We start from the raw sequence: 18,545 nt of genomic DNA on the forward strand, positions 1-18,545 counted from the left end.
AGTGATACTTATTAAGTGCTTACTATGTGCAGATCACCATACTAAGCACTTGGAAGAGTACAATACAACAGAATAAGCAGACATGTTCCCTCCCCATAACAATCTAAAAGTCTACGGGGGGTGACAGACATGAATATGAATAAATAATTTATAATATGTAATTTAAAGATATGTACATAAGTGCTGAGGGGTTGGAGGTGGCGTGAATATCAAGTGTCCAAAGGTCACAGATAGAAGTGCATATACTAAGGAAGCCCATTGTGGGCAGAGATTGTCTCTCTTTATTGCTGTATTGTACTTTCCGAGAGCTTAGTACAGTGTCGTGCACACAGTAAGCGCTCAGTAAATAGGATTGAATGAATGATCGACAGGGACTGTGTCTTACTTGATTCATTTGGATTTACACCAGTGCCATGTCCAGTGGTTGGCACATAGTATGAGCTTGATGAATACCTCAGGAAAAAAATTGCATGAGGAAAGCAAGCTTAGGGGATCCTGCTTCTCTCAATCCCCACAGGAGTCCACTGCTGCAAGGGAGCAGGGGGATGACTGCTAGGACAGGCCAAGAGAGGGCTTACGGGTTGTCATTGGTCCCTGGCCTTGGTTTCCCCTTCTCCTTTCTATTGATTGCTTGATTGCTCTAATCTTAAAAGGGGTGGGGGTGGGCTGGGCCTCTGAGAGCACTTCCTTGAGCTCGAATATTTCTGTCAAATATTCTGAAAGCCTCCACTAGTCTCTTCCACACTCCACAGAGTCGACACGACCTTCTCATTTTCAACCTCTTGATCCCTCTGCCCCGCAGCTCGTCTCGAAGAGTGTCCAATCTGGACTGCGGAGTTTGGGGTCGTTAACTTGGTCGTGCAGCTCTTTAACCTGATGTGTTAAGTCTCTCTTGAATGCACACACGCTCCTACCATCTTTTTCTTTTGCTCTCCCCATTCCTCTCCCTAGCCCTCTTATCTTCCCTCCCTCCGCCCACTTCTTCTCCAGCCCTCTCCCTCTCTTCTTCTTTTTCTCTTCTCTCCCTCTTTATCCTTCCCTACTTCTCTCTTCCTAGCCCTTCCCCATTCTTTCCCTCCCTCTCCTTTTTTCCCTCTCTAGTCCTTCCTGCTCTCTCCTCCCTCTTGCTTGATGTGAAATAAAGATCTTACCTCTGCAAAAAACAGCCATTTTGTATAATAGGAGACCTTCCCTGCTCCTTTACAAGTATTAAATTCAATATAATAATAATGACAGGATTTGCAAAGTGCCTTCTATGTCAAATACTGTTCTGAGCATTGATGGAGATACAAGTTGATCTGGTTGGACCCATTCCTTGTCCCACGTGAAGATTACAGTCTAGGAGGGAGAACAGGAATTGGATCCCTACTTTACAGGTAAGGAAAATGAGGCAGAGAGAAGTTAAGTAAATTCCCAAACAGCAGAAAAGTAGTGGAGCCGATATTAGAACTCAGGTCCTCCGACTCCCGTGCCCGGGTACTTTCCACTAGACCACACTGATTCTGAGGGTGTGTGGAGATGAGCAATCATTCTGCTGATCAGATATTTTTTGGTGAAAGGATATCACCACAAGGGACAGAAAGAAGGACTTTGTAATGGAGGAGTAATGAAAAAGTAGCTCCAGTTTGCTTATCAATAAAGCCCCGCTTGCCCCTTCCTGTCCCTGTCGGCCAGCTGGATGGAGAATAGGCAGACAGAGAGAGTTACAAGTCTCTTTTCTTCGGGAGTGGATCCCTGGCTGACTTGCATTTTGTCATTCACAGGTATTCACCGAGCACTCAGTGTGTTCGGATCACTGTATGCAACACCCATACAGCCCATCAGGGTTAAGCCCATCAGATTTAGCCCATCTAACTCCAGGTCTAAACCCATCAGACCCCAGTTCCCCCCAGGGAATTGGAATCTCTAGAAGGTCCGGTTTTTGACAAATAAAACTTGGAGGTCGAGGTATTTTGCATTGCTCCTGTTATGTGCTTCAGATTTCTGCTTGAGGGATTTCTGTGCCTGACCAAATAAAGAATGGGTCTGGGGCAGGACTTCTTGATTTATCACAAGAGACCCATCGATACTCAAAATGTACTTCTCCATCATTTTTCACACTCAACATCACCTTAAACAAAAATAGAAGCACCTGGCTGTACACCTGCCGTATTTAAGCATTTCTCTGAAGGGGGCCTGAAAGAAGGGCAACTAGTTTGGGGATTTTTTTTTTTTCTATTGCAGCACTGAGCTTTCCTTGAGGTAGAATCATTCAACAAACTACAGATGACCTTGGGTAAGTCTGTTAAATAGTTTGGGTCTCAGTTTCTTGTTCTGTAAAATAAGGAGTTAAAAACTTGTTCTTCCTTCCTTGTGAGCCCCAGGTGGGACAGGGACTGTGTCAGATATGATTACTTTGCATCTACCAGTGTTAAATACTGTGCTTGGCACAAAGGAAGTGCTTGACAGAAAGACCGTGGGACTGAAAGTCAGAGGATGTGAGTTCTAATCCCACCTCCGCCACTTGTCTGCTGTGTGACATTGGGCAAGCCACTTCACTTCTCTGTGCCTGTTACCTCATCTGTAAAATGGGGATTAAAATTATGAGCCCCACTTGGGACAACCTGATTACCTTATCAATCCTTGTCTTAATTCCCAAATTACACATGAGGCAACTAAGGCACAGAGAAGTTAAGGACTTGCCCAAGGAAATTAGGTGACAGAGCTGGGATTAGAAGCCAAATATGTATAAATGCTTGAAACTCTCATGGTACATGTTGAGCACTTTCTATGTGCCAGGCATTGTACTTAGCACTAGGGAAGTGCTAAGTACACGGATACTCGTTGGGTAATGGAGAGTGGAGTCCTGGTGCACCAAAGCTTTGGACTCCCCATTGGGAATCTCTGGCAAGAGTAACTCTAGCCCATGCAGATTTGTCCAGTGAGAGAAATGAGACTAGTGAGATATAAGTTGATAAATGAGCTGGAAAGGCTAGGAGGAAAGGAAGAGGAAGGGCCTGGTGGAGGCCAAGTGGAATGCATAATGACGAAAGAGCTGAGTCCAGAGCCTGAAAAGCAGCTGGTCTGATGGGTTGAATAATCGAGAAATTGAGGACTGCACCAGATGAAAATGGGTCCCAGAGCCTAGCAGGGAGGGAGAGAAGAGAGCGAGACGGAGGCTTGGAAATGCTGGGGAATGGGGAAGTGGAGGTGGGCTGGGAAGCAGTCCTAAGTAGAGGGATAAAATTAAAGAGAAAGATGGAGACGAGTAGCCAGGGAAAGAGAAAATGATGAGGTCCCAAGGGCCCCGGGAGGTAGAAGATGATGGAAAGTGGAAATCGTATCCAAGAACATCAGTACGGAAGTCAACCTCGCTAAATCAATCTCGCCCTCAGGGCTGGCCCTGTGATGCTTTTTCAGATTTTCTCTGCGGAAACACCCTTAACCATTTTTACAGCCAATACAGAAATGCCGGCTGGGATGGGAACGGCGGGCCAATGCTTCCCGTCTTCTGTTTCTTTTTCCCACCCCCTTCCCGATTCACCTTCCAAATAGGGATCGTGTTTCCTTAGCACTCTGGTCATCTTTCCCAAGCTCTCCCCGCCCAGTGCTCTGGACACAGAAAGTGCTCAGTCAATGTTCCTGTCTGTTCAGGTCATTTCAGTGCTACCGGGGCCAGCCACACCTGTGAGGACGTTGCATTCTGCCCAGTTTTGTTCGGCCCGACTAACTTAGGCTGCATGCAGTGGCCACTTGACATCCTTTCCCAGTGGGTCCCGTGTACCGGTGAAGCCAAAGGTGGCCACTGGACAGGTCCATTCTGCCCGAGTGTTTGGAACCATCTGGGATGCACTCCCCTCTCCTTTCCCCCACAACTTTTACATAAATCTCACCCATCTCTCCACCCACCTCTCTCCCACGTCCCATCTCTGGCCTGAAATGCCCTCCCTCCTCAGATCCGACAGACAGTTACAGTCCCTGCCTTCAGAACCTTACTGAAGCCTCATCTCTTCCAAGAGGCCTTCCCTGACTAAGCCCTCCTTTGCTCTTTGACTCCCTCCTGTGTGGCCTTCACTTGCTCCCCTTTATTCTTCCCCCCGTCAACCCCGCAGTGCTTTTGTACATATCTGTAATTTATATTAGTCTGCTCCCCCTTAGACTATAAGCTCATTGTTGGCAGGAAATATGCCTGTTTATTGTTGTATTGTACTCTTCTAAATACTTAATACAGTGCTCTGCATGCATTAAGCGCTCAATAAATATGGTTGAATGAATGAATTTACATTTGATGCTTCCTCCACTGCGATTCCAGTCCAGGGTGCTTACTGTGCGCAGAACATGGTCCTAAGGGCTTGGGGGAGTCCACTACAACAGAAATGGTAGACAGGTTCCCTGCCCACATTGAGCTTACAGTCTAGAGCAGGAAAAACATTAATATAAATAAATTAAAAATATTTTCACAAGTGCTTTTTGGCTTAAGGAGGGGTGAATAAAAGGTGCAGATTAAAGTGCAACAGAGTTGGCAGACAGGTTTTCTGTTATTTTTAATGGTTTTTAAGTGCTTACTATGTGCCAGGCACTGTTCCAAGCACTGGGGCAGATAGAAACTAATCAGGTTGTATACATTCCCTGTCCCACATGGGACTCATTGTCTTCATCCCCATTTGACAGGTGAGGTAATTGAGGTACAGAGAGGTGAAGCTACTTGCCCGTGGTCACACAGCGGACAAGTGATGGAGCTGGGTTTAGAACCCAGGTCCTTCTGACTCCCAAGTCCTTGATCCATCCACTAGACCGTGGTGCATAGTCTAGAAGAGTGCTCAGCGCAGTGTACTACATTCTGTGGCTGCTTAATGAATGCCTTGACCACTGCTGCTACCTTGGTCTCTGCTTTTGGGATACTTGCAGTTAATTGGCAGTTTGGGCAGGCAAATAGAGTAAGCATGAGGCAAAGAAGAGACACAATTGGAAGCAACAAGAAGTTCATGAAAAAATGAATAAATAAATGATGTAGGTGAAGCTTTTTAATACCGGGTGTCGTGGGGGAAGTGGGGGCATTCGACAGAGGGCTGATGAGGCATTTGACTCGTGTTTGGCTTGGGCTGTTAACTACCTCCGAAGGGCAACGTGTCGTCGGTCTCGGAGCAATCGATCATTTTGACTTCTCTTTGGGTGTCACGGCCATCCCCTACGGACAGGAATGATATTGGATTATCTGACATGTATTAAGTGCTTACAAGATGCTAGGTGTGATAAGGGCGATGGAGTGGCAGGCCGGTGGGATTTTCTTTCCGGTAAACAGCAGAAAAGAAATCAGTCGAGGTGTGACCTGATGCCAGGATCCCCAGGGTTGGGGGTTGGGAGAAAGGAGTGTCACATGTGCTTCTGAGTCCTTACCTGCTAATCACCTGGGGCTACATCCACCCCCTTCCCCCCTCCAAAAGCATTTAAGTATATATCTTTAAACTCATTTACCTTCCCCTGTCTGTAATTTATTTTTTAGTGCTTTGTCACCTCTGTTCCATTGTAAGGTCCACGTGGGTAGGGATCATGTTTATTAACTCTAGGGCACTCTCAATACTCACTGTACTGTTTTTCAGCGCTTAGTGTAGTGCTCTGATTGCATAGATGATGAGGTCATGGAGTGCTGACCTCATGGGCAGTCTAGACGACAAATCAATCATGATTTTTTATTGTTGTTGTAATGGTATTTGTTCAGCGTTTACTAGGTGCCAGGCACTGTACTAATGGCTGGGGTAGATGTGATCTAATTAGGTCAGACACAATTCCCATTTTAGAGAAGAGGTAACTGAGGCACGGAGAGGTGAAGTGATTTGCCCAAGGCCACACAGCAGACAAGTGGTGGAGCGGCATTGGAACCCAGGACGGTGCTCCCTCCATTAGACCACGCTGAGCCCATCCATCTGACTGCACTGTACTTTAAGAATTTGGGAATTCCACTTTTGTTCGGAAATGAGTTCTGTGGAGGGATCAGGGCCTTCAGATGGCCCTCAAGCTGCTCCCGTGGCGGACTTGGGTTCCAGGACACCACCAAGCACTGTCTATTTCTGGCCAACAATTCCATACTTCTAACAAATGTTATGGAATCATCATCATCATCATCAATCGTATTTATTGAGCGCTTACTATGTGCAGAGCACTGTACTAAGCGCTTGGGAAGTACAAATTGGCAACATATAGAGACAGTCCCTACCCAACAGTGGGCTCACAGTCTAAAAGGGGGAAACAGAAAACAAAACCAAACATAGTAACAAAATAAAATAAATAGGATAGATATGTACAAGTAAAATAAATAAATAGAGTAATAAATATGTACAAACATATATACGTATATACAGGTGCCGTGGGGAAGGGAAGGAGGTAAGATGGGGGGGATGGAGAGGGGGACGAGGGGGAGAGGAAGGAAGGGGCTCAGTCTGGGAAGGCCTCCTGGAGGAGGTGAGCTCTCAGCAGGGCCTTGAAGGGAGGACAAGAGCTAGCTTGGCGGATGGGCAGAGGGAGGCCATTCCAGGCCCGGGGGATGACGTGGGCCGGGGGTCGATGGCGGGACAGGCGAGAACGAGGTACGGTGAGGAGATTAGCGACGGAGGAGTGGAGGGTGCGGGCTGGGCTGGAGAAGAAGAGAAGGGAGGTGAGGTAGGAGGGGGCGAGGTGATGGAGAGCCTTGAAGCCCAGGGCGAGGAGTTTCTGCCTGGTGCGCAGATTGATTGGTAGCCACTGGACTGGAATGATTTTCCACCACCCTCAGTTGCAGGAGGACCCATTCCACTTCTACCTGGGAGATTTCCACACCTGGAGACAACTGCGTAAGACCCGAAAACAAAATCATTAAAATAAGATTATGCCCCCAGGGCCATAATCGTGTAGGAGGGTGGTGTTAGCAGGGAAATCTGTTGATCATGCCACCCAGACCTCAGAGGGCTTTTCAGTGTGGCTCAGTAGAAAGATCAAGGGCTTTGGAGTTAGAGGTCATGGGTTCAAATCCCAGCTCCGCCACTTGTCAGCTCTGTGACTTTGGGCAAGTCACCTAACATCTCTGTGCCTTCGTTCCCTCATCTCTAAAATGGGGATTAAGACTGTGAGCCCCCCGTGGGACAACCTGATCACCTTGTAACCTCCCCAGCGCTTAGAACAGTGCTTTGCACATAGTAAGCGCTTAATAAATGCCATCATTATTATTTTCCCAAGCATGGTGAAACCCACAGGGTTCTACATCTATCTCTGCCCCTGACCAGCTGTGTGACCTTGGATCAGTCACACACCCTCTGCAGGGCTCCTTCCAGGTCCCCTTCTTGTAACAATAATAATAATAGTGTTGGTATTTGTTAAGCACTTACTATGTTCCACGCACTGTTCTAAGCGCTGGGGTAGATACAAGATAATAGTGTTGTCCCACATGTGGCTCACAGTCTTATGCCCCATTTTACAGATTAGGTAACTGAGGCAAAGAGAAGTGAAGTGACTTGCCCAAAGCCTCACAGCTGACAAGTGGCAGAGCCGGGATTAGAACCCATGACCTCTGACTTCGACGCCCATTCTTTTTCCACTAAGCCACGCTGCTTAGTATAGTACTCTGCACACTATAAAGAACTCAATAAATGCCATTAATTGAATTCCAGCCTCCCTCATCCCTGGTCTTCTGTCGATCCATCAATGAGATTTAATGAGTGCTTACTGTGTGCAGAATACTGACTTGAGAGATTGCAGACAATGCCCACAAGGTCCAAAATGGTGGCCACCTACTCTGTGTGTTCTCTGAAGCCTGGCCCAGCCATATTTTTTTTTTTATGGCATTTGTTAAGCGCTTACTATGTGTCAGGCACTGTACTAAGCATTTGGGTAGGCACAAGCTAATGAGGTTGGACACAGTCCAATATTTTCACACCTGCTGTCATAGCGAGAATTCAGCACTTATGCCATGACCTCTTTTTTACTCTTTGAAGCACTCAGTCCAACCCTCCGAACATGGTAATAACAAAAATACCTGTGGTATTGGGTATATGCTTACTATGTGGCAAGTACCGTACTAAACTCGAGGAAGATACTGTGCAAATAGATCTGACACAGTGGGAATGCAGTAATTACTAATGATTGATAGATTGTTCCAACCTAGTTACAATCGGTGGAGTTGACACATTCCCAGATCGTTTTAAAACAGTGCGAGCTCATCTGGGGAAGGGAACGCCGTCTTATGCTCCCATATGTACTTTTTTAAGAGCTCAGCACAATGCATCACATCCGGTAGTTGCTCAATAAATGACACTCAACAAACAGTGGGTGCAGATGCCCACTGTCTCTGCTCGATACCCCCTTGGTAAGGTGAAACAGCTTGGGTTTTTGGAAAAAGTGCAGAACAATAGTGTTGCCGGTTGGAACTACCAGAGACATGGAAAGGGAAGGAGAGACAGACCGATGGCAGACTGGTCCGACTGGTCCTCGGCACTCCTGCCTTTAGGGGGCTTGACTGAAATGATCACTCAATCAATTGTATTTATTGAGTGCTTACTGTGTGCAGAACACTGTACTAAGCGCTTGGGAAGTACAAGTTGGCAACATATAGAGACAGTCCCTACCCAACAGTGGGCTCAAATGATGTCTTCCTGGGGGAGATGCTCCCTTGGGAGAGGACATGAGTGGCACAGGGCAGGGATGTTACTGGGGTAGAAGCAGCATGGCTTAGTGGATAGAGCTTGGACCTGTGAGTCAGAAGGAACTGGGTTCTAATCCTGGCTCCGCTGTATTTCTGCTTTGTGACCTCGGTTAGGTCACTTCACTTCTCTGGGCCACATTTACCTCGTCTGTAAAATGGGGATTGAGTGTGAGCCCTATGTGGGACAAAGACTGTGTCCGACCTGATTAATTTGTATCTACCCCTGGACTTAGAACAGTACTTGCCACGTAGTAAGCACTGGACAATCACCACAATTATTATCATTATTACTATTAGATGTGGAGGGGAAGTGAACTGTGTGACTGCTCTGTGCAGGCCAACACCCAAGGCTTGGGCCCCCCGCTCATGGCCAGACAGGAAGCACACAGTCTTAATCCCAATTTTACAGATGAGGTAACTGAGGCACAGAGAAGTTGAGTGACTTGCCCAAAGTCACCCAGCTGACCATTGGTGGAGCCGGGATTTGAACTCATGACCTCTGACTCCAAAGCCCTTGCTCTTTCCAATGAGCCACATTGCTGGTGGACTCAATCCCTGACTACAGTAAGCATACAATCTAGAGGACAAGCTTACCATCTAAAGGTTTTTGTCTACCCCAGTGCTTAGCGCATGGCTTGGCACATAGCACATATCTAACAAATACCATTATCGATAGTAATATTAGTGGTACTTGATGATAGTACTAGTAATATTAACAATAAAATCCCTGTGGGTGTTCTAAAGTGCTAATGCATATCAGAAAGGCTGTTCATTAATGGCCCTTTTGCGAGAAAGAGGGGCGGGATGGGAGCTTTTGGTGTTGATGGTAACCACCGTAGGCCATAACCTTCCTCTCCCCGCCGCCCCCCTGAAATTTTTCCACTCCTCATAAAACAGTGAGGACCTCGGGCCCAATGGCCTGTCAAAAATTCTTCATGCAAGTGATCTTCTTGCTGGGGTACGGCAGGTGAAAAATGATCCCAGCAAGTACTTGAGATCCTGAGGCAAATGGAGCATCTCAGCAGACGAAGATGTTTCCGGCAAGCAGGAACAAAGCAGGTTTTGGTCCAACTCCCGGTCAGAGTCAAAGCCAGCTGAGTTGCACGTGCTCAGTGCTAGGGGATAGAGCTAGGAATAATATTGTCAGACTCATAAAACACATTGAAATCCTCGGGTAAAAATGTCTTCCAGGTGCTGTAAAATGTCGTCTTATTCATATATCACTTCTCTTTTGAACAGAGCATTTTCATGGCATGTAGATTATTTAAGAAAGGGCTTTTGATTTCCTTTCTGAGGCACGGTAAGAAAACGTATGCTAGGAGATGAAATACCACCTTTCTATGTGTCACAGGAGAAACGTGAACCTGAAACGATCCCCGAGAAAGGATATTATTTATCGAAGGCCGAGTCGGGCAAGGAGGGTGGGGAAGTGTCAGGTCACTGATTGAAACCCTCAGCCTAGACAGCTCTGAAATCTGCAGGTTGGCTAGACCTGTCATCATCTGTTCCTGATCCCCTGTATCCCTCAACCACTGGAATGGGGTTTCCACTGATGGGGAGTGAACAAAAGTCATCAAGAACCAATAGCTCATTTGCTAGTTCTATTTCATTTTCCCTTGGCTTTGGCTTGGCTGTGGATTTCTGGCCAAAGTTTCCACTGCAGGTAGACGGGTTAGTGGCAGACAGGTTAGTCCAGAGGAGGGATGGAACACACACACTCTCTCTCTCTCCCCCCCCCCCCCCCCCCCCCCCCGACCCCGCCACCCCCGACCCCTTTGGGCAGATTTCTACTGAAAGCATGTGATTCTGATCCTAAAATGATCATATGTGTATGATCAGTGGTTCTCTTTCAGAGTATCAGTTGTCTGATAAGTTTTAAGATCTGGGTGAGGAGGGAGCTGTGTGAATGAATGATGCTTGTGACTGGGTGTTTGCTGAATTGGGCTTCAGTAGTGATGACTGACATCTAGCCATTGCCTTGATGGACATTTTTCCTTATATCAGTGGTCTTTACTGGGTGCTTACTGTGTGCAGAGCACTGTATTAAGCTCTTGGGTAAGTCTAGTAAGGGTATTTGCTAAACGTGTACTATGCACTAAGCAAGCACTGTGCTAAGCACTGGGGGAGATACAAGATCATCAGATCAGCCCGTTTGACGGGGCTCAAATCCTAAGGGGATGGGAGAATAGGTATTGAATCCCCATTTTACGGATGAAGAAATTGAGGCACAGAGAATTGAAGTGACTTGCCCAAGGTCAAGCAGCAGGTAAGTGGCAGAGCCAGGATTAGAACCCAGCTCCTCTGACTCCAAGACATGCGCTCTTTCCACTAGGCCACAGTTTTTTTCAATGCTTGAGTTGGTAATAATAATAATAATGATGGCATTTATTAAGCGCTTACTATGTGCAAAGCACTGTTCTAAGCACTGGGGAAGTTACAAGGTGATCAGGTTGTCCCACGGGGGGCTCACAGTCTTAATCCCCCTTTTACAGATGAGGTAACTGAGGCACAGAGAAATTAAGTGACTTGCCCAAAGTCACACAGCTGACAATTGGCGGAGCTGGGATTTGAACCCGTGAGCTCTGACTCCCAAGCCCGGGCTTTTTCCACTGAGCCACACTGCTTGTCATGGTAGACATGATGCCTGCTTTCCAGTGGTTTAAAATCTATTATGGAAGAGAGACATGAAAGTAAATGAGAGAGCAGAAGCAGCAGAGTGTAAGGCTATGCACGTATGTGCCGTGGGAAGGAGGTAGAGTGAGCATCAAAGTGTGGAATTTAAGATCATAAGTAGGTGGGAGAATAGAGTGGGGAAGTGAGAGATTAGTCAGGGCAGACTTCCTGGAAGAGATAGGATTTTAGCAGGGCTTTAAGGATGGGGAGTGTGGTAGTCTGTTGGATATAAAGAGAGAAAGAGTTCCAGACAGGAGGGCGGGCTTGACATAAGAGTCGATTGTGAGGAAGACAAGAGCAAGACACAGTTAGTCGGTTGGCAACAGAGGAACAAAGTAAAAGGGCCAGGCTGTAGTAGAAGAGGAGTGAGGCTAGGCAGAGTTGATTGCAGGCTTTAAAGATGAAGGCGGATAATTTCTACTTGATGAATGGATAGATGAACAACCATTGGGGGTTTGAGGAGCAGGGAGATGTGCGCAGTATACTTTCATGAGAGCTAGGGTGATGCCCCTAGACTCATTCCACAGTGACACCAGAAAAGCTGTCCCCTATCTCAGCGGTGTAACTTTGAGTCTTCTCCATTCCTCTATGCACCCATAGTGACTCAGCCAATCCAGATGGACTCTCTCTGGAGTTGATTCTCGTCAGCTCTTAGTTCCTCTTCTCCAACTCCCTTCTGCCTTGACTTTATCCTTGGATTTTCACCCTTTATTCACTCTTCCCTCAGCCCCACAGCACCTACATCCGTATCGATTGTGGGCAGGGAATATGTCTATCAGTGCTGTTGTATTGTCGTCTCCCAGGTGCTTAGTACAGTGTTGAGCACACATTAAGTGCTCAGTATTTCTTGATGGAGTCTCTGGCTACAGTTCTCACATAGGGATATTGCTAATATCATTTTAGAATACAAAGTACAAGAAAAAAATGACTCGATATTCCTGCATTTGTATGTAAGGGTGGCACGTGGTCCATAGAATCTCAGAACCCAGACGCTTCCCCCATCACTGGCAAGAACTTCACGCGCCTGTGGTCGTGGCCTTAAAGGAATAAACAGAACCCGCCATCATGCACATTCTTACATGTGTCTGAAACGACAATAGGTTTTGTGTGGTTTACAGTCAATGGAGGAGACAGAAAATGGCCATTTTATTGTCTAAAATTTTATATAAGTAAGTTTGGCTTTGAGGTTCAGTGGCTGTTTTTGGAAGGGAGGAATTCAGTTACTTGAAATTTAGTTTATTTTCTCAAATGAAAAATGGTCTCTTTTGCTAACTCATACTCTTTAAGTTCAGGTTCTTTATTTTTTTAAAAAAAGAGGTGAAAGTACCAAAGAAGAAAAATGGGATTTTCCTTGTTACAGTTAAGCCTTCTGGTGTCATTTTAGTAAAAAATGAATATGATGGTGTTTGTTAAGCTATGTGCAAAGCACTGTTCTAAGCTTTGGGGAGGTTACAAGGTGATCAGGATGTCCCACGGAGGGCTCACAGTTTTAATCCCCATTTTACAGATGAGGTAACTGAGGCACAGAGAAGTTAAATGACTTGCCCAAATTCACACAGCTGACAGTTGGTGGAGCTGGGATTTGAACCCATGACCTCTGACTCCAAAGCCCGGGCTATTTCTACTGAGCCATGCTGATGCCGCCACCCATGGAGTGACTAATTTTTGTATTAAAGCATTCCATAGGATTTACCAATTACTGTAGTGTTCTGCAAGTAAGTTGAACTCCTTTGATTTTCAGATCATTGAAAATGTCATGATCTCACTATAAGTAGAAATCTTGACTTGATATTTTCTATTCGCCAGCTCTGAAGGGCAAAGCTGGTGAGCCTATCTAGTGTCACCGAGGGACGAAAAGTTTTGAAACTTTCCAGACTGTGGTCCTGGAGTCCTCAGAGCCCTCCCCTGTGAGGCTGCTGAACCTTTTTGAGTCACCAGTGAAACAGGCAGTGAGTCCTAGAGGGGAGTGTCTGTACAGTGCTCTGCACACAGTAAGCGCTCAATAAATACGATTGATGATGATACTCCAAGAGGCCTTCCCTGAAAAAACCCTCTTTTCCTCTGCTCACTCTTCCTTCTGCATCATCTACGCACTCGGTTCTGTGACCTTTGGACACCGGATACTTACCCCAACCCCACAGCACTTATGTGCATATCTCTAAATTATATATTATTAAATTACTCATTTATTCATATTAATGTCTGTCTTCCCCTCTAGACTTAAGCTCGTTATGGGCAGGGAACGCGTCTGCTAATTCTGTTGTATTGTACGCTCCCCAGCACTTAGTACAGTGCTCTGCACTGCTCAGTAAATACCACCGATTGATAGGTTGGGATCTTTCGCGGAAAGGCCCTACTATGTGGAAAACTGCAATGCTTTATGAGAAAAATACAGAAAAATTTGGTTCTCACTTCCAAAATGCGTGTCCCATCCCTGGGATCTGTGTGAGTCGGAGGCCAGCATCACTATTTCAGCGGTGGTCGAAGGTGCCCCGGTCCTGCCACTATACCCCACGGGGCCTCCCAACCCCTGTCCCCACTTGCAAAATAGCTCGTGTCGGGGGGCCTGGGTGTTCGAGCTGCTAATTTGAGAAAGTTGGAAACTTTTGGTTGGGACCAAACTCTTGATGACCTGAGGGGCAGCACCCTGAGCCCTTGACCACCAGACCTTTCCGGCTCTAAACCTTTTCTCTTTTGTCATTGTTGGTAAAATTATGTCTGTGACCAATTCCTTCCTCACCATAGTCTGAGACTGGGAGACTCTGGAGAAACAAAAAACATGCCTCATGCTCAGCATTTGGTTCAGTACTCTGCTCACAGCATATATGTACTACCACTCTACAATTTAATCTAATTTTAAGACACCCAGAACCCGTTTCTTTTGCACAAACTCTTTGAGACAGATCCCAGCCATACAAGAAGCTGATGTATTGATTTAAACAATGCAAGTGTGGCTAGGAAATGAACAGATACTAAATTACCAATTCTGTTGGATTGCAGTGTCCCAAGCATTTACCAAGGTGCTCTGCACACCGTAAGTGTTTTATAAATATCATTGATTGATTGACTACTGCTAATATAAACAACCAGAGGTCATGTGAGGGAACTATAGCTATACTAGAAGCATGTGTGTTGGGGACAAGCAAGTAGTTTGGCCTAGTTGAAAGGGATGTAGGTGACCTGAGTTTTAATCCTGCCTCCCCGATTTATCTGCTGTGTGAACTTGGGCAAGTCATTTAACTTCACTGTTCCTCAGTTCCCTCATCTCAAAAATGGGAATTCAAGCCTGTTCTTCCTCCTGCTTAGACTGTGAGCCCCAGGTGGGACCTGATTATCAGGTGTCGGCCCCAGAGCTTAGTACAGTTCTTTGCACATAATAAGCACTTGGCAAACACCACAACTGTTGTGATTATTCTTCTCTCATTATTATTATTAAGCAAGCTGTTGATCGATGCCTCTTGGTTTTAGGAAGCGAAAATATTTCCAGAGTTCTGGGAGTCATCCCATCTTCCCTTCAGAGCTGAGGAGAAGCTGTTTGAGGTTCAAGCTTGGGCGGATCCCCCCAAGGACCCTCGAGGAGAGATCTGGGTTTCGGCAGAGGAGGGGATAGGGCAGGGGACTAGGAGGCAGGAGATGTGAGTACTGATCCCATGTCTGGCCCTGGCCTACTGTGTGGCTTTGGGCTAGTTGATTAACCTCTCTGGGCCTCTGCCTCCCCTTCCGTCCATCGGCAGGGGTGTATGAGACAGGGACTCTGTTCCATCTTATTACCTGGTTTCTCCACCAGCCCTTAGCACAGTGCTTGGCCCATAGTGAGCATTAGAGAAATTCCACAATCACAGGGCCCATCTTACCTCCCCGCTCTTGATCGTCTAGCTAAGAGGCAGAGAAATGGCCCAGAATCTGTCGACAGGAGCGGTCCCTGGTGATGGGGTGAGCGCCCCTCTCATGATGCTCAGACCATGTGACTGGTTAACAGCTGGGGCTGAACCCTATTGAACAGCTGCAAGGGTGAGTTTGCAATGAAAATGCCACCCCTACTTCTTTCTTGGCCAGATCCAATCCCTGTATGTGGGTCTAATACTATATAACTTATGCCTTTGGCTCTCAAAAGACAGGATCAATGTCCATGTAGATATAACTGATTTCCAATCAATAAGCTCTACTGACTTCTTGATTCCAATTAAAATTCAGAAGAATTCCTCAATAGAACTACTCCTCAACTCATTCAGGGTGTTTTAATTTAATTACTTCAAACATTTATCCAAAGTCATATAATGTAAATTTGTCATAAAAAGTTAATTATTCCCTCAATGCAAATCCTATGATACGTTTCAGGCAAACCTTGATTATGAATGAGACTTATTGTGTGACCAATAATTACTTGAGATGTCTTAAGGCACAAGGAAATGGAGGAGGTAATTAGGAATAGGGAAATGTGGTAGGTAACGGGTTTTATTTATGTAAGTTCTATTATGCGAGTTGCCTTAAATCGCCCTGTAGGACTAAATTCGATCATCCTCACCCAATGACCTAGAACGTTTAATGTAGACAAAAAATCTAATGGGACGCAAATATTGACACAATTAAAATATTCTTCAGCTGGTGTCCAGGTGAGGCAGTACACTGTATCATTGTGGAGCAGAGGTCCAGAAAATAGCTCAACCCTCAGAGGAACATTAATAGAAAGAAATAGTAGTGGTGGTGATGGTGGTTGTTGTAATGGTTGTGTTGCCCACTATTTAGTAGTGATATTTGAATGCCCATTTGGTGCATTGCAGTCAAATAAGAGCTTGGCAAATACGCAGTAACAAAGTGACATGTTCTCTGCCCACAAACAGCTTCCGTTCTAACGAACAGCTAGAGAGTTCCCACAGTTAAGCAAGCAGCCCTGGATAAATGAGTGCTAAGGAAGGTGTAAGTAAATTCATAAGTATGACCTGTCACTTGCTAAGTACATAATAAACGAAGCCTCTTTCTCCCGCAAGATCCGTCAGTCTGTTTGATTGAATCTCAGTCGGTGTTCCTTCCCTACTCCGATCTTGTAGCTCGGGGGGATTTGAGGTGCCATATGCCCTCCCATTAGGGACTGAGTGTCCACATTCAGCATGCTTTTATTAAATTAAAACATGATCCGGCCTGTCACTATGGAAAATGTCAGGGACAAAGTTCCCTTCTTGCAAATCTATCAGGGTTTTCCCATTCACTCAGGAGTCGCTTCTTATGCTGCAAATAAAGGTGCCCATCAAAGGTTGATGGGTTGGTGGTTGAGTGCCAAGGAGTCACTCATCCTAACCTGATTCGGGAATGAGATGAAACACCAGTGAGTCAGGAAAGAAAATCAGGAAGATTGGCAGTGGAAACCCAGACCAAGTGAGTTGTCTTTAAATTACGGGGAGGAGTCTGCAGGGGAACTACTAGCCTCTGGCTGAATATGTCAGCATTAAGGAATGGTTCTCTTCCACTGGCAACTGGAATGACAGTTGAATTCCAAAGAGTTTGAGGAGCTGGAGGTGAATGAGAAGGCTAACATTGAATTCACTGCCAGCTGAAAGATTATGTAATGAAAACCTTCCATGTTCTTTCTAGGAAAAGAACCTGGTCTCCTCTATAATGATATTGTATCTCTCGTAGTGATTTGTACAGTGTTGGCACATAGAAAGTGCTTAACAAGTACTGTAATGGAAAAGAAGGCTTTAATTAAGGTTGCATTCTTAGCAAGCAATCAATGAGTGGTATTTATTGTTTACTATGTGCAGAGCACTGTAATAATAATGCTTACTATGTGCTAAGCATTATTCTAAATGCTGAAGTAGATACAAGGTAATCAGGTTGGACACAGTCCCTGTCCCACATGGGGTTCACATCTTAATCCCCATTTTCTAAATGAGGTCACTGAGTCACAGAGAAGCTAAGTGACTTGACCAAGGTCACACAGTAGACAAGCGGCAGCCCCGGGATTAGAACCCACATCCTCTGACTTCTAAGTTTGGGCTCTCATCTCTAGGCCATACTGCTTCGAACGCACGGGAGAGTACAATACAAGAGAATTAGCAGATACGTTCCCTGCCCAGAGCAACCTCACAGTTAGTCGATGGTATTTACGGAGCAAACCCTGGGTTCTGAGCCCTGTACTAAGCACTTGGAAGAGTTCAGTAGAGTTGGTGGTAATAACTGTGGCACTAGTTAAGGGCTTACTATGTGCCAACCACTGTGCTAAACGTTGGGGGTAGATAAATGACAGTCAGGTCAGACACGGTCCCTGTCCCACAAGGGGCTCATGGTCTAAGCAGGAAGGAAAAGAGGTATGGAGCCCCCATTTTACAGATAAGGAAACTGAGGCCCAGAGAAGCAAAATGACTCTCCTCCCCTCTACTTCCTCTCCTCCTACCATTTGGGTAGTTCCACCTCACCTAAGCGCATAATTAAGTGCACCCCTCCAGAACAAAGCTGACCGTGCCGGAACACTCCATTACTTCTAACCATCCGTAATTTACGTGAGCGTCTGTCCCTCTCAACCCTTGAATTTGGAAGCTCCTCAAGGGTAATGATCAGGCCTGCTATTTTTGTCTCCCAAATGCTTAGTACAGTCTCTGCTCACAGTAGGTGCTCAGCGGTTGGCATTACCACTTCTCCCCCTCCCCTTCCTCCCTGCGTTATGAGGTTTTGTAGATTCTAGAGGCAGGTGGGCTCCATCTTGATGTGAAGTCATCATGGGCTCAGTCACAGTTTTGGGGGTGCCTTCAACATCTGTCTGTTGGGTAGCCTTATCTCCTCCAAGAGGCCTTCCCTGACTAAGCCCTCATTTCCCTTACTCCCTCTCTCATTTACATCGTCCTCACACTTGGATCCGTTGGCTTTATTCGCCACAGCACTTATGTCCAGGTCTGTCATTTATTGCTATCACTATCTGCCATCCCTTCTAGACTATAAGCTCCTTGTGAGCGGGGAATATATATACCAAGTCTACTATTTTGTACTCTCCAAAGCACTCAGTGCAGTGCTTTGCCCACAGTAAGCGTTTAATACATATGATTGATTGATCACCACTAGAAGCCCAGTGCGTTCTTCGGGAAGTTGTGGACTCTGCGTGCATGAAGTCGTGGTTGTACAAAGCCGTGATCATAGGTTAATCCCCTTTCCTAGAGGCTGTGGACCCAAGTGAATGAAGCCAAGGTCATAGGTTGGTGGCCCCTTGGGGGAGCAGCGTGAAGCCATGGTC

General features: G+C 46.0%; 1 pseudogene; it reads left to right on the top strand.

Annotated features, from left to right (window-relative positions):
* Positions 1 to 2,019: 2,019 nt before the first annotated feature.
* On the top strand, positions 2,020 to 16,650 carry LOC119929515 (annotated as a pseudogene).
* The last annotated feature ends 1,895 nt before the right edge of the window (positions 16,651 to 18,545 follow it).

This window comes from Tachyglossus aculeatus, chromosome 6 (genome assembly GCF_015852505.1).
Source record: "Tachyglossus aculeatus isolate mTacAcu1 chromosome 6, mTacAcu1.pri, whole genome shotgun sequence".
NCBI classification, from domain to species: Eukaryota; Metazoa; Chordata; class Mammalia; order Monotremata; family Tachyglossidae; genus Tachyglossus; species Tachyglossus aculeatus.